Source organism: Microtus oregoni, unplaced genomic scaffold, assembly GCF_018167655.1.
Source record: "Microtus oregoni isolate MIOR12 unplaced genomic scaffold, Mior012 000018F_ref0000195, whole genome shotgun sequence".
Classification (NCBI taxonomy): Eukaryota; Metazoa; Chordata; class Mammalia; order Rodentia; family Cricetidae; genus Microtus; species Microtus oregoni.
Window position 1 is genome coordinate 19,195,304 of NW_024543077.1, and position 16,421 is coordinate 19,211,724.

A 16,421-nucleotide genomic window follows, 5' to 3' on the forward strand; every position below is an offset into this window, starting at 1 on the left:
TTGTTTTTTACTGCTGAGTAATACTCTAATATGTATATATTCCATACTTTCTTCATCCATTCTTCCGTTGAAGGGCATCTAGGTTGTTTCCAGGTTCTGGCTATTACAAACAATGCTGCCATGAACATAGTTGAGCATATACTTTTGTTGTATGATAGGGCCTCTCTTGGGTATATTCCCAAGAGTGGTATTGCTGGATCCAGGGGTAGGTTGATCCCGAATTTCCTGAGAAACCGAAACACTGCTTTCCAGAGTGGTTGCACAAGTTTGCATTCCCACTAGCAATGGGTGAGTGTACCCCTTTCTCCACAACCTCTCCAGCAAAGGCTATCATTGGTGTTTTTATTTTAGCCATTCTGACAGGTGTAAGGTGGTATCTTAAAGTTGTCTTGATTTGCATTTCCCTGATCGCTAAGGAAGTTGAGCATGACCTTAAGTGTCTTTTGGCCATTTGAAGTTCTTCTGTTGAGAATTCTCTGTTCAGATCAGTGCCCCATTTTATAATTGGGTTGATTACCCTTTTACGGTCTAGTTTCTTGAGTTCTTTATATATTTTGGAGATCAAACCTTTGTCAGTTGCAGGGTTGGTGAAGATCTTCTCCCAGTCAGTGGGTTGTCTTTTTGTCTTAGTGACAGTGTCCTTTGCTTTACAGAAGCTTCTCAGCCTCAGGAAGTCCCATTTATTCAATGATGCCCTTAGTGTCTGTGCTGCTGGGGTTATACATAGGAAGTGGTCTCCTGTGCCCATGTGCTGTAGAGTACTTCCCACTTTCTCTTCTATCAGGTTCAGTGTGTTCGGACTGATATTGAGGTCTTTAATCCATTTGGATTTGAGTTTTGTGCATGGTGATAGATACGGATCTATTTTCATTCTTCTACAGATTGACATCCAGTTTTGCCAGCACCATTTGTTGAAGATGCTCTCTTTTTTCCATTGTATACTTTTAGCTCCTTTATCGAAGATCAGGTGTTCATAGGTTTGTGGGTTAATGTCAGGGTCTTCTATTCGATTCCATTGGTCGACTTCTCTGTTTTTATGCCAATACCAAGCTGTTTTCAATACTGTAGCTCTGTAATAGAGTTTGAAGTCAGGGATGGTAATGCCTCCAGACAATCCTTTATTGTATAAGATTGTTTTGGCTATCCTGGGTTTTTTGTTTTTCCATATAAAGTTGATTATTGTCTTCTCCAGATCTGTGAAGAATTTTGATGGGATTTTGATGGGGATTGCATTGAATCTATAGATTGCTTTTGGTAGAATTGCCATTTTTACTATGTTGATCCTCCCAATCCAAGAGCAAGGGAGGTCTTTCCATTTTCTGGTGTCTTCTTCAATTTCTTTCTTCAAAGACTTATAGTTCTTGTCAAGTAGATCTTTCACTTCCTTGGTCAGGGTTACCCCAAGGTATTTTATGCTATTTGTGGCTATCGTGAAAAGTGATGCTTCTCTGATTTCCCTCTCTGCTTCCTTATCCTTAGTGTATAGGAAGGCAACTGATTTTTTGGAGTTGATCTTGTATCCTGCCACATTACTAAAGCTGTTTATCAGCTGTAGGAGTTCTTTGGTAGAATTTTTGGGGTCGCTTATGTACACTATCATATCATCTGCAAATAACGAAAGCTTAACTTCTTCTTTTCCAATACGAATCCCCTTGATCTCCTTATGTTGTCTTATTGCTATTGCTAGAATTTCAAGCACTATATTGAAGAGGTATGGAGAGAGTGGACATCCTTGTCGTGTTCCTGATTTTAGTGGGATGGCTTTGAGTTTTTCTCCGTTTAATTTAATGTTAGCTGTTGGCTTGTTGTAAATAGCTTTTATTATATTTAGGTATGACCCTTGTATCCCTAATCTCTCCAAGACCTTTATCGTAAAGGGGTGTTGAATTTTGTCGAATGCTTTTTCAGCATCTAGTGAAATGATCATATGGTTTTTTTCTTTCAGTTTATTTATATGGTGGATTACATTGATAGATTTGCGTATGTTGAACCAGCCCTGCATCTCTGGGATGAAGCCTACTTGATCATAATGGATAATTTTTCTTATGTGTTCTTGGATTCGGTTTGCCAGTATTTTATTGAAAATTTTTGCGTCGATGTTCATGAGTGAGATCGGTCTGTAATTCTCTTTCTTGTTTGGGTCTTTTTGTGGTTTTGGTATCAGGGTAACTGTAGTTTCATAAAAGGAATTTGGCAATGACTCTTCTGATTCTATATTGTGAAATACATTAAGGAGTATAGGTATTAGTTCTTCTTGGAAGTTCTGGTAGAATTCTGCATTGAAACCATCTGGTCCTGGGCTTTTTTTCGAAGGGAGATTTTTGATAACCATTTCTAATTCTTCGCGAGAGACCGGTCTATTTAGATCATTCACCTGGTCTTGGTTTAGCTTTGGTATATGATACTTATTTAAAAAAATGTCCATTTCTTTTGTATTTTCCAGTTTTGTGGCATACAGGCTTTTGTAGTAAGATCTAATGATTCTCTGAATTTCCTCTGTGTCTGTGGTTATGTCCCCCTTTTCATTTCTGATCTTATTTATTTGCGTGTTCTCTCTCTGTCGTTTAATTAGTTTGGATAGGGGTTTGTCGATCTTGTTGATTTTCTCCAAGAACCAGCTTTTTGTTTCATTGATTCTTTGGACTGTTTTCTGTGTTTCTATTTTGTTGATTTCAGCCCTCAGTTTTATTATTTCCAGTCTTCTACTTCTCCTGGGCGTGTCTGCTTCTTTTTTTTCTAGAGCTTTCAGGTGTGTTTTTAAGTCCCCAATGTATGCATTCTCCGTTTTCTTTAAGTGGGCACTTAGTGCTATGAACTTTCCTCTTAGCACTGCTTTCATTGTGTCCCATAGGTTTGAGTATGTTGTCCCTTTATTTTCATTAAATTCAAGGAAGACTTTAATTTCTTTCTTGATTTCTTCCTTGACCCAGGTGTGGTTCAGTAGTTGACTGTTCAGTTTCCATGAGTTTGTCGGTTTTTTGGGGGCAGCGTGGTTGTTGCCTTCTAACTTTAATCCGTGATGATCTGATAAGACACAGGTGGACACTGATATTTTTTTGTATCTGTGGAGGTTTCCTTTGTTTCCGAGTATGTGGTCAATTTTTGAGAAGGTTCCATGAGCTGCAGAGAAAAAGGTATATTCTTTCCTATTTGGGTGGAATGTTCTATAGATGTCTGTTAAGTCCATTTGCTTCATTACCTCCAATAATTCTCTTAATTCTCTATTAGGTTTCTGTCTGATTGACCTGTCCCTTGGAGAGAGAGGTGTGTTGAAGTCTCCTATTACTAGTGTGTGTGGTTTGATGTCTGCCTTGAGTTCTAGTAATATTTCTTTTACACAAGTAGGTGCTTTTATATTGGGGGCGTATATATTCAGGATTGAGACGTCCTCCTGATGAATTGTTCCTGTTATGAGTATAAAGTGACCGTCTCGGTCTCTTCTGATTGATTTTAGTTTGAAGTCAGTTTTGTTAGAAATTAGTATGGCCACACCTGCTTTTTTCTTAGGACCATTTGCTTGAAACACCTTTTCCCAACCCTTTACTCTGAGTAGGTGCCTGTCTTTGTGGTTGAGATGTGTTTCTTGCAAACAGCAGAATGTTGGATCCTGTTTTCGTATCCAATCTTTTAGCCTGTGCCTTTTTATAGGTGAATTGAGCCCATTAATATTAAGTGATATTAATGACCAGTGGTTGTTTACTCCGGTTATTCTTATTGCTTTTGGTAGTAGAGATTGTGTGTCTCCCTTCTTTGAGATGTGCTCGTGAAGGGTCATTAGATGCCTGGGTTATTGTAGGCAGTGTTGGATTCCTTGGGTTGCGATTTTCCTTCTATTACTTTCTGTAGGGCTGGATTTGTGGCTACGTATTGTTTAAATTTGTTCTTATCCTGGAATGTCTTGTTTTCTCCATTGATAATGAACGATAGCTTGGCTGGGTATAGTAGTTTGGGTTTGCATCTATGGTCTCTTAGCTTCTGCAGAACCTCTATCCAGGACCTTCTGGCTTTCATAGTTTCCATCGAGAAGTCAGGTGTAAGTCTGATCGGTTTACCTTCATAAGTTACTTGCCCTTTTTCTTTTGCAGCTCTTAATATTCTTTCTTTAACCTGTATATTTTGTGTTTTGATTATTATATGGCGAGGAGATGTTTTTCTTTGATCCAGTCTGTTTGGTGTTCTGTATGCTTCTTGAATATGTAAATGAATATCTTTCTTTAAGTTGGGAAAGTTTTCTTCCATAATTTTGTTGAAAATATTTTCTGGGCCTTTGAGCTGTGACTCTTCTGCTTCTTCTATTCCTATTATTCTTAGGTTTGGTTTTTTTATTGTGTCCCATAGTTCCTGATTGTTTTGTGTTGAGAATTTGTTGGCTTTGCTGTTTTCTTTGATCTGTTCGTTTATTTTCTCTATGGTGTCCTCAGCATCTGAGAGTCTTTCTTCTAGCTCTTGTATTCTATTGATTATGCTTGTTTCTGTAGACTCTGCTCGTTGGCCTAGATTTTCCATATCCAGCTGGTCCTCAGTTTGTATTTTCTTCTTTGCCTTCATTTCAGTTTTCAATTCTTGAACTGTTTCCATTACCTGTTTGATGGTTTTTTCTTGGTTTCCCAGGGTATCATGTACGTATTTACTCATTTCTTCAAACTTTTTGTTATACTTCTCATCCATTTCTATAAGGGCATTTTTTACATGTTGTTTAAGGGACTCTATTATCTTCATAAAGTCAATTTTTTCCACTTCTTCTGTGTTAGGTTGTTCAAATACTTCTGTTGTAAGATCATTGGGTTCTGATGTTTTCATGTTGTTTTTCGGGTTATTGGGTGAATTCTTGCCTTGGCGCCTGCCCATCTCCTCCTATTGATCCTATCCAATGGGTCCTCTAAAACCCGGATCAGGTTTCCCTCTTTGATTCAATTGTAGTAGGGCGATCTACTCTCCTTATTGCACGCCTGTCCCCGCCGCTTGGGTCTGCCACTGCGCTGGTCCCCGAAAGCCTCTTCCTGTATGCGGTGTTGCTCCGCCATGTCTGGCCGCCGCCGCTCCGCCTCTCGCAATTACTTTTTTTAATTTAATTTTTTACAGTATTTTACCATTATTATTAATTTACTATTTTGTTTTTTTTTGGAAACGTTTTCTCTGTATATTTCTGGCCATCCTAGAACTCACTTCATTGACCAGGTTGGCCTCTAATTCAGAAGATCTGCCTGCCTCCTCTGTATCCCAAATTGTTTGGGAAGGTCCTTCCGCTCCTCCAGCCAATAGCCGCTGAGATACCAGCCCATTGGGTTGTGGTCTCTCTCTTTAAAAAAGTGGCCACTTCCCTCCTTGCTCTCTCTTTGCTTCCTGCTCCATTTCCAGCGACTAGACTCCTTCCTGATTGCGCAGAGGGCTGTTGTCTGGGACGGTGATCTGTAAGTTTTTTCCCCTTTAAATAAATACCACCCTATTAACTATAATTCCAAACTGGTATGGGATTGTTTGTGACTTACGCCTTCATCAAATGCTGGGATACACAGTGCCTACTCATCGTCGTCGTCATCATCATCATCATCATCATCATCACTGTATATGTCTGTGTGTGTGCGTGCACGCATGTGCACACAAGCACATATGTACTATGGACTGTGGGTGGTGGATAGAGGACAATTGTGGTAGTCATTTCTCTCCTTCTACCATGTGGACCCCAGGGACTGAGTCATCAGGCTGGGTGGATGGAGCCTTCACCTCTTAAGCCACATTGCTAGTTTATTGTACAAAATTAAATCAAGTTAAGCACCTGTACTTCAAATGTGTTATTTCTTATAGTGAAAATATTAAAAAATCTACTGTGACATTCACAGCTTCAATCATCAGCAAATTTCTAAAGAGATATATATTCTCCATATTTAGACAGTTTGTTCTGACTTCCAAGAGGGATGAGGAGGTCGACTCTTATTCTCCCACCATTTTCTGTCATTGCCTTCCAAGTCATTAGTCATGCCATCCTTGTTAAATTTGTAACCAGTACACTCTGTTCCTGCCCACAATCCCACTATTCTAACCTTGGGTCTGTATCTATTAAGTTCAAAGATTCCCACTAACTCCCATGATACCAAAGCATCTCCATTTTGCTGCATGTAGCCAATTCACCTCGTCTTTGTAAGAACTGTCATACAATAGTTTTCCTGGAAGAACTGCAGTCATGGGCTTTAGGGAATGTCTTTAGGCTCTTCGGCTTTGTCCCCTGAGCTTGTTAAATACGTTTATTTGCTAACGCCCCACTGCACAGACCTATCTGTCAACATATCATATCAACAACGTTTCAACAACACATTTTTATAAATTTACCCTCTTTCTGCAAGTCCCACATGCACACAGCCAGTGGAATATTCTGGAGCCTGATGACTGCCGTTATGCCTGCTTCACTCAGCAGCCGCCACTCCTGGATGAAGCTATATAAAACTAGACTGTAAAATATTGCCACTTGTATAAGGTCCACAGTTTAAACATCTTTATTGTGCTTTATATTAAGTAGAGATCTCAGACCCTTAAATTTTGACAGCTTTTCCAGATTCTTTGGTTATCTTTGAATTGCATTTTTTTTCTTTTCAGACAATACCATGAGGAGATGACCTAACTCATGCTTGAACGTTTTACAGTCAAGGACTTTAGTATTTTGTCTAGAGATCTTTTCATTGTGGAAAAGTCCTACATTGACTGGCTATTCCATTGCCACTCTTGTTCATTAGTGGACACAATGGGAGTGTGTATATTCCACCCTTCTTGAGAATCTTTCAACAATTTTAAGGGTTATATCTATCCGAATTCTTTTCCATTTTTGTTCCTCTTTTGTGAACTGTATTTTGAAGGATGGCTTGGAGAGAAATCTTTAGTGTGAATCTTCAATGTAAAATCTCGTCCTTTTATTTTAAATAATTCAATGTATTTTACAATTACAATGCTCCTGCTTTGAGAATGCTAAGGAAATAATTTATGAATATGGATCATGTGTGAGTCACACTATTGCATGAAAATCATTTGTTCTAATAATACATGTATATTTATAATATAATTTCACACTTAATGAGAAAATGACATCAATGGTGGCTAAATAAAATATTGAGGATTGAAATTATGCACCATAGAGAGAAAGATTCTCTACTCTTAGGTTCTTTGTCTGTGAAACAAACTGACATCAGCTTAATAGGAGAACAGGCAGACCAGTGTAGGCAATCCTGAAAGTTTTGTGTGGCACAGGGTTATGGGGACACCTTGCAGAAAGAACAAAGGACTCTCCAAGGAAATGATAGAATCAGAGGCTTTTATACTGTTCGCACATAAGTGATGATTTTAAAGGAATGAGAAGACAAAGGGAAAGGGTTTCTGAGCTTTAAAAGGAGGTGCGTTCTAGGAAGGCTAACATATAGAAAAATAATGGCAGGCCGAATCCAGTTACCTGGATGGATCTTTTGTGTTGGCCCTCTAGGCCCTCTTGTCTTTCCCCGAGGAGAAGAGAATTTTGGAAACATCCTCTCAAGGGAATCTGTGATCTGTTCTCAGGCAAATCTAGCAGGACAGCCTGTTTTTAATGAATCACCATCAACTGAAAATAATTCTTGTGCTAGAATGTGATATTTTGGGGACAGTGGGTTAGGATACACAGTGCCCTAAACAAAACAGAGCTTGTGATGCCATGTGAAAACCACCCACGAGGCAGTGAGTCCAGAACACCAAGGCAGATGGGGAAGACAGGTTCCCCTCGCTGCCTCACAGGGTAAGGGAGGAGAGGACAGGGTGTCACTTCATCTTTCATGGGGGGCAGAATTCTCTGAAAAGCATTCCAGCACAGAGAAGTCCCGAGGGAGATTGTTACTTCTGGTCTCTCTGGACATCTAGGTCTAGGCTTTAGTACTAATGGGTAACTTAAAAATAAGAAAAAAAGTCATTCACATTCCTCAGTTCCTTTTCTTTTTCAGAATAACAGAGATGGAGGAAAAATAAATTGGTTTGCTGGTAGCTTCTGAACAGTATGGGAAGAAAACTATCAGAGAAAAAAAACGAGACAAATCATAGCCTAGATTTTAGAAATATAAATAAAATTCTTTTGATAGTCACTGTTCTTAATTATCCAGTGACAATTATTAAAAACTGCCATACTTTGAACATCCAGTATTCTCAAAAACTTACTTGGGACCGTATAATAAAGGTGAGCATTGTTGAATTCCAGGCACCCTCCTAAGTGCTTTCCACATACTAATTCGTTTACTCAGAGAAGCAGAGCCATAGATAGTTAAAGTGATTTGTCTATGAACTAAGACCTGCAGAGTCCTAGATCTGAACCCCAGAGCTTAGCTGTAAAGCTGACATCATTGAGTCCCCAGTGCTGGGAGCCCACTTAGGATTCTAGTAGAGGGATGGAACAAGATGGAAACTGCTCCACCGGAAGTCAGGAAAGGAAAGGAATAAATGGTTAGGGACAGTATTGTGGGGGCAGCTCTAGACTAACAGGCACACCAATGCTGGAGTAGTCAGATTTAAGTACTGTCTTCAACTTGTTTGGTCTAGCCTTCTGGCATGGTCCTTTATACAACTCTTGGAGCTTCCTGAGTGGTAAAGGAGTCTTGGTTGTTTGTGTTAGTAGAGTGACCTTTGGTGGACTTGTCACCAGCAATACCAAACATGTGAGTTAGAAGGTTGAGGCTTTGAGCTAGCCTGGCCTCTGAGAAGGGCTAGAAGGCTAGAGATTGAGTTTGGTCTTGTGGTCAGTTATTAAATCAATCATCCTCACATAATAGAACTACAAAACAAACAAACAAAAAGAAACCACCACCAACACCACCACCAACAAAATACAAAAGAAATCTTCTGAAAGCCAAAGTGCTTTGTGATGGATGAGTACAGTGCTGAGACAGAAGGGGCCCAATTACACAGAACAAGGCAATGAGCCCTGTGCTGGAGCATCCTCCATCGCTCACTCTGTGTATGTCTTTGTTTGTTCTTGAGTTTTATCTGTTATAATTAAGTGCAATGACATATATAGGGTAACCTTGAATTTTATAAGATTATAGTAAATTATTAACTTAGTGGGATTGTGGCACTCTCCCAGGTTAGTAACGAATTGGTATTGACTGAGGACTATCTTGTAAACTATGCCCCGTAACCTGTGACTTTTGAGATACTTTAGGCGGTTAGTGCCTGAACTGAATTACAGTTGGTCATCTGTGTATGAAGCAGGGTAAAAATAAGTAACGGCAAGCGTTTGTCATTCCTTCATTATTTTGCAAACCCCCTGATTTTGAAATATTTATCATAAAAGTTTAATATTTTAAACTTAGTAAATCAATTTATTTTAAATCCTGACCTCAGTTTCCATAGGAAATACATGTATTTCTCACTTTTTATTTTATAGATAGAGAAATAGAGCCATAGAAATGCAATATATGGCAAAATTATAGCCAATATTATACAATGGGGAAAAAACTGAAGGTATCTCCACTAAAATAAGGAACATGAAAAGGTGTTCATTGTCCTCACATATATAGGACTGGAAGTCTGAACTAAAGCATTAAGACAAGAAGAAGAACAAATGGATACAAATACATAAGAAAAAATACAACTGTGCATAGTTGATATGATTCTATACATAAGTGACTGAATATCCGATCAGAGAACTCTTAGATGGTATCAGAACTTTTAACAAAAAGGCAGGACACAAAATTAACATAAAAAATCAGTAGCCTCCTATGTAGTAGTTACAAATGTGCTAAAGAAGAAGAAGGAACCCTGAGCTTGGCTACCATCATAGTCAAATTAAAGTGAAACTACAGAGTCATAGTACTCAAAACATATGATACTAGCACAAATCAGCCGTGTAGATCAAAGGGATAGAATAGATGACCCTGTGTAGCTATAGTCAACTGAGTTTTGACAACGGTGCAAAAAAATACACACTGGTGATCAGACCACCTCTTCAACAATAGTGTAGGCAAAACTGGATATACATATATAGAAGAATGAATCTAGATCTCTGTTTCTCATTCTGTATGAAAAACCATCTCCATTGTATTAAAAGTCTTACAGAAGACCTGGAACTCTGCAAATGATAGAAGAAAGAGTAGGTGAAAGACTTGGTGTTATCTTGATTTCCAGAGGGGAATACCACCTTCTCAAAATAGAGTATCAGCAAGTGAAAGAGTAGGGCCCTAGAATGATAGAAAGATTCTGAGCTGCCAGGGAAGCAGTCAACTGAGTAAAGAAACAGCCTATGAAATGGGTGAAAATTGTTGCTAGCTGGACAGCCAAGAGAAGGTTGATTATCTACATGACAATTGCAAATACAAGTGACTAAAAAAAATATAAACAAGAAGTCAGGTGACCCAATCAATAAATGGGCAAATCAAACAGATTTTCAAAAGATGATCTACAACTGGCAAACAAAAATGTAAGAAAAAGATGTTCAGCTTTACTCGCCATTAGAGAAATGCAGATCAGAACTGTATGGAGAACCTATCTTACCCCAAACAGAAGGTCAGTCATTAAGAAAGAAAACAGCAACTGTTGGTGTACATATGGACACATGAGAACCTTGTACCATTGTTAGTAAGATGTAAACTTGACCAGACATCTTAAATATCAGTATGCAGGTTTCTCAAAAATCTAAATGTAGGCATACCATATGGCCAGGCTAAACTACTACATAGTGTTTACCTGGAGGACTTGAAATCATCTCAGAGACAGTGGCACATAAATGGTTTTTCAGCGCTAGCCACAGCAGCTCAGTTATGGAACCAGCCAAGGTGTTCAACAACAAAGACATGAAGAAAAAAAAATTATGATGTAAGCAATGGAGTTTTTCAGCCACATGGGAAAATGAAGTTGTGTCATTTGCCAAAAATAATTCTGTTAAATAAATAAGCCAATCTCAGAAAGACAAATGCCACATAGCTTTCTAACTTGTGAGTCCTAGATTTTATGTAGCTACATAATACCATGCATGTACAAAAAATATGACAGTGGATATAAAGCTATCCTGTAGAACAAAAGAGACTAATGCGAGGAAGGAGGGATAACAAATGGGAGGGTTATGGGGACTGGGGGTGTGGGGAAAAGGCTCCAATAATAATATACACTTGAATGAAGATGGTTGTTGTAGAATATTATTTTAAGATATGTTACATTTGTTTATGCTGTGGAACATTTATTTAATGATGCAAAGATGTGTTGTATACTTTTTTTAAAAAACAAACTATCTTTTTTCATTTTACATACCACTCCCAGTTCCCACTCCCTCCTCTCCTCCCATTCCCTCCATTTTCTCCCCCTATCCTCATAACCTCAGAGAGGCACATTGCTTTGGGGAAGGTCCAAGATTCTCCCTACTATATCTAGGCTGAGCAAATTATCCATCCAAAGAGAATTGTTTCCCAAAAAGTCAGTACAAGCAGTAGACATAAATCCTGGTGCCACTGTCAGTGACCCCTCAGTCTTCCCTGTTACAAGGAGGGGGTCCCTTTGTTTGTCCCGGCCGCCCGGCTAGCTTATATCTGAAATAACCACACAGAAACTGTATTAATTAAAACACTGCTTGGCCATTAGCTCTAACTTCCTATTGGCTAACTCTTACATATTAGTTAAACTGTGTATTGTGTATCCATTAATCTGTGTATTGCCACGTGCCAGTGACTTAGCAGAGATTCTAACTGGCGTCTCAAACAAAAGATCCATGGCTTCTCTCACTCTGCCCTTCTTCCTGCATTCAGTCCTGTCTTCTCTGCCTACCTAAGTTCTGCCCTGTCAGGCCCAAAGCAGTACTTTTTTCATTAACCAATGAAAACAACACATGAACAGAAGAACCTCCTGCACCACTGACCCAGCCATACAACTGTCATCCACATTCAGAGGGTCTAGTTTGGTCCTCTGCTGGTTGCTTTCCTGTCCAGAAGAAGTTGGTGAACTCCCAATATCTCAGGTAAACTATTTCAGTGGGTGTCCCTATCATGGTCTTGACCTCTTTGCTCATATTCTCACTCTTCCTACTCTTCAACTGGACTTTGGGAGCTCAGCCCAGTGTTCTGCTGTGGGTTTCCATCAATTGTTGGATGAAGGTTCTATGATGACATTTAAGATATTCATCAATCTGATTACAGGGCATGGCCAGTTTGGGCACCCTCTCCACTATTGCTTAGGGTATTAGCTGGGGTCATCCTTGTAGACTTTTCTCTAGTGCCAGGATTATTGCTAGTCTCATAATGGTTCCCTCAATCAAAATATCTCTTTCCTTGCTCTCCATCTTTGTCCTTCCTCCATCTTGACTATCCAGTTCTCCCAAGCTCTATTCCCTCTTTTGCTTTTCCCTTCTACCCTCTACCCTCTACCTTCTTCCCTTCCTTCTCCCCCCACCCCCATGCTCTCAATTTTGTCAGATAATCTTGTCTATTTTTCCCTTCCAGCTAGACCTTTATATGTTTTTCTTAGGGTTCACCTTGTTAGTTACTTAGACTATGTCTTGGACTATAGTCTCATTATTCTTTGTTTTACAGCTAGTATCCACTCATGAGTGAGTACCTACCAGGTTTGTATTTATGGGTCTGGGTTACCTTACTCAGGGTGATTTTTTTCTAGTTCCATACATTTGCATGCTAATTTCAAGTTATCATTGTTTTTACCATGGAGTAGTATGCCATTGTAAAAATGTACCACATTTTCTTTATGTATTCTTTGGTTGAGGGGCATCTATGTTGTTTCCAGGTTCTGGCTATTACAAATAATTCTGCCATGAACATAGTTGAAAAAATGCCCTTGTGGGTATATGCCCACAAATTAGGTATTGCTGCGTCCTGAGGTAGGTTGATTCCCAATTTTCTGAGAAACTGCCATACTGATTTCCAGAGTGGTACAAGTTTGCATCCCTTACTCCATGTCCTCTCCAGCATAAGCTATCATTGGTGCTTTTGATCTTAGTCATTCTGACTGTTGTAAGATGGTATTTCAGAGTCATTTTGATTTGCATTTCCCTGATCGCTGAGGAATTTGAACACTTCCTTAAGAGTTCTTTGGCCATTTGAGATTCCTCTGTTGAGAATTCTCAGTTTATTCTGTACCCCACTTTTAAACTGGATTATCTGGAATTTTGATGTCTAAGTTTTTGTGTTCTTTATATATTTTGGAGGTTGGTCCTCTATCTGATGTGGGGTTGGTGAAGATCTTTTCTCATTTAGTAGACTGCCTTTTTGTCTTATTGATTATGTCCTTTGCTTTATAGAAGCTTTTCAGTTTTAGGAGGTCCCATTTATTTATTGTTGTTCTCAGTGTCTGTGCTCCTGGTATTATATTTAGGAAGTGTTTTTCTATGCCCATGCATTGAAGACTACTTCCCACTTTCTCTTCTATCATGTTCAGTGTGGTTGGATTTATATTGAGGTTTTTAATGCATTTGGACTTGAGTTGTGTGCATGGGGATAGATATGGATCTATTTTTATTCTCCTTCAGGTTGATATCCAGTTATGCTAGCACCATTTGTTGAAGATGCTTTTTCCCCATTGTATTATTTCAACTTCTTCATCAAAAATCAGGTATTCATAGGTGTGTGGATTAATATTTGGGTCTTTGATTTGATTCCATTGGTCAATCTGTCTGTTTTTATGCCAATACCAGGCTGTTTTCATTACTGTATCTATTATAGAACTTGATGTCAGGGATGCTGATGCCTCTATAAGTTCCTTGACTGTACAGGATTGTTTTGGCTATCCTGGGTTTTTTGTTTTTCCATATGAAATTGATTATTGTTCTTTCAAGGTCTGTGAAGAATTGTGTTGGGATTTTGTTGGGGATTGCATTGAATCTATAGATTGCTTTTGGTAGGATTTCCATTTTTATTATGTTGATCCTACCTATCCAAGAGCATGGGAGATTTTTCCATTTTCTAGTATCTTCTGCAATTTCTTTCTTCAAAGACTTAAAGTTCTTGTTGAACAGGTCTTTCACTTTTTTGGTTAGTGTTACCCCAAGATATTTTATTTGATTTGTGGCTACTGTGAAGGGTGATGTTTCTCTGATGTCTTTCTCAGCTTCTTTATCATTTGTATATAGGAGGGCTACTGATTTTTTTTAGTTGATCTTGTATCCTGCCACATTACTTAAGGATACAAGATCCCTGATAGAATTTTTGGGATCACTTATGTATACTATCATATCATCTGCAAATAGCAAAATTTTGACTTCTTCCTTTCCTATTTTCCTTTTTTTTTATCTTATTGTTCTAGCCAGAATTTCAAGAACTCTATTGAATTGGAGAGAGCGGCAGCCTTGTCTTGTTCTTGCTTTTAGTGGAATCATGTTGAGTTTCTCTCCATTTAATCTGATGTTGGCTGTTGGCTTGCTGTATATTGCTTTTATTATGTTTAGATATGATCCTAGTATCCCTGATCTCTCCAAGATATTTTTCATGAAGGACCATTGGGTTTTGGTGAATTTTTTTAGCATCTTAGGAGATGACCATATGATTTTTTCTTTTAGTTTATTTATATGGTGGATTACACCGATGGATTTTTTGTATGTTGAACCATCTCTGCACTTTTGAGATGAAGCCGACTTGATCATGATGGATGATTTTTTTTTGGTGTGTTCTTGGATTTGGTTTGCCAGTATTTTATTGAGTATTTTTGCATCTATGTTAATGAGTGAGATTGGTCTGTAATTCTCTTTCTTGGTTGAGTCTTTGTGTGGTTTCAGTATTAGGGTAACTGTAGCCTCATAGAAAGAGTTTGGCAATGTTCCTTCTTTTTCTATTATGTGAAACACTTTGACACATATAGGTATTAGCTCTTCTTTGATGTTCTGGTAGAATTCTGCACTGAAACCTTCTAGGATTTTTTTTTTTTTTGGTTTGGAGGCTTTTGATGACTGCTTCCATGCAGGTTATAAGTCTATTTAAATTGCTTAAATTTAAATTGTTCACCTGGTCTTGATTTAATTTTGGTATGTGGTACCTATCCAGAAAATTGTCCATTTCTTTTACATTTTCCAGTTTTTTGGAGTACAGGTTTTTGTAGTATGATCTTATGATTCTCTGGATTTCTTTGGTGTCTGTTATGTCCTCCTCTTCATTTCTGATTTTGTTAATTTGGAAGTTCTTTCTTTGGGATTTCATTAGTTTAGATAAAGGTTTGTCTGTCTTGTTGATTTTCTTCAAAGAACAAGCTCTTTGTTTCATTGATTCTTTGTATTGTTTTCTTTGTTTCTATTTTATTGATTTCAGCCCTCAATTTGATTATTTCTTGTTGTCTACTCCTTTTGGGTGAGTCTGCTTCTTTTTGTTCTAGAGCTTTCAGGTGTGCTGTTAAGTCGCTAGTGTGAGATTTCTCCACTTTATGTATGTAGGCATTTAGTGCTTTCATTGTGTCCCATAGGGTTGGTATTCTGTGCCTTCATTTCCATTGAATTCTAGGAAGTATTTATTTCTTTACTTCTTTCTTGAATCATGGGTGATTCAGTTGAGCACTGTTCAATTTCCATGAGTTTGTAGACTTTCTGAAATTAATATGAGGTGCTGAGAAGAAGGTATTGTGTTTGGATGGAATGTTCTGTAGATGTCTGTTAAGTTCATTTGAGTCATGATATCTATAGTTCACTTATTTCTCTGTTAAGATTCTATATGGTTGACCTGTCCATTGATGATAGTGGGGTGCTGAAGTCTCCTACTATTGGTGTGTGGTGTTTGATGTGTGATTTAAGCTTTAGTAATATTTCTTTTACATATGTTTGTACTCTGGTATTTGGGGCATGGATGTTCAGGATTGAGACTTCATCTTGATAGATTGTTCCTGTTATGAGTATAAAGTGTCCTATTCCATCTCATCTTATTGATTTTAGTTTGAAGTCTATTTTGTTATATATTAGGCTAGCTCTGCCTGCTTGCTTCTTAGGTCCATTTATTTGGAAAATCTTTTTCCAACCCTTTACTCTGAGGTAATGTCTGTCTTTGACATTGAGGTATGCTTCTTGTATACAGCAGAAGGATGAATCTTGCTTTGTATCCCTTCTCTTAGATTGTGTTGTTTTATAGGTGAATTGAGTCCATTGATATTAAGAGATATTAATGACCAGTGATTGTTAATTCCTGTTATTTTTCAGTGGTAGTATTCGTGTGTTTTTCTTCTTTGGGGTTTGCTGGTATGAAGTATCTGTTTCTTGTGTTTTTGTGGGTACAGTTAGTTTCCTTGGGTGGGAGTTTTCCTTCTAGTACTTTCTATAGGGATGAATTTGTGTATAGGTTTTGTTTAACTCTGGTTTTGTCATGGAATATTTTGTTTTCTCCATTGATGGTAATTGAAAGCTTTGCTGGATATAGTGGTCTGGACTTGCATCCATGGTCTCTTAGTGACTGCAGCAAATCTGTCCAGGGCCTTCTGGCTTTCATGGTTTTTGTTGAGAAATTGAGTAT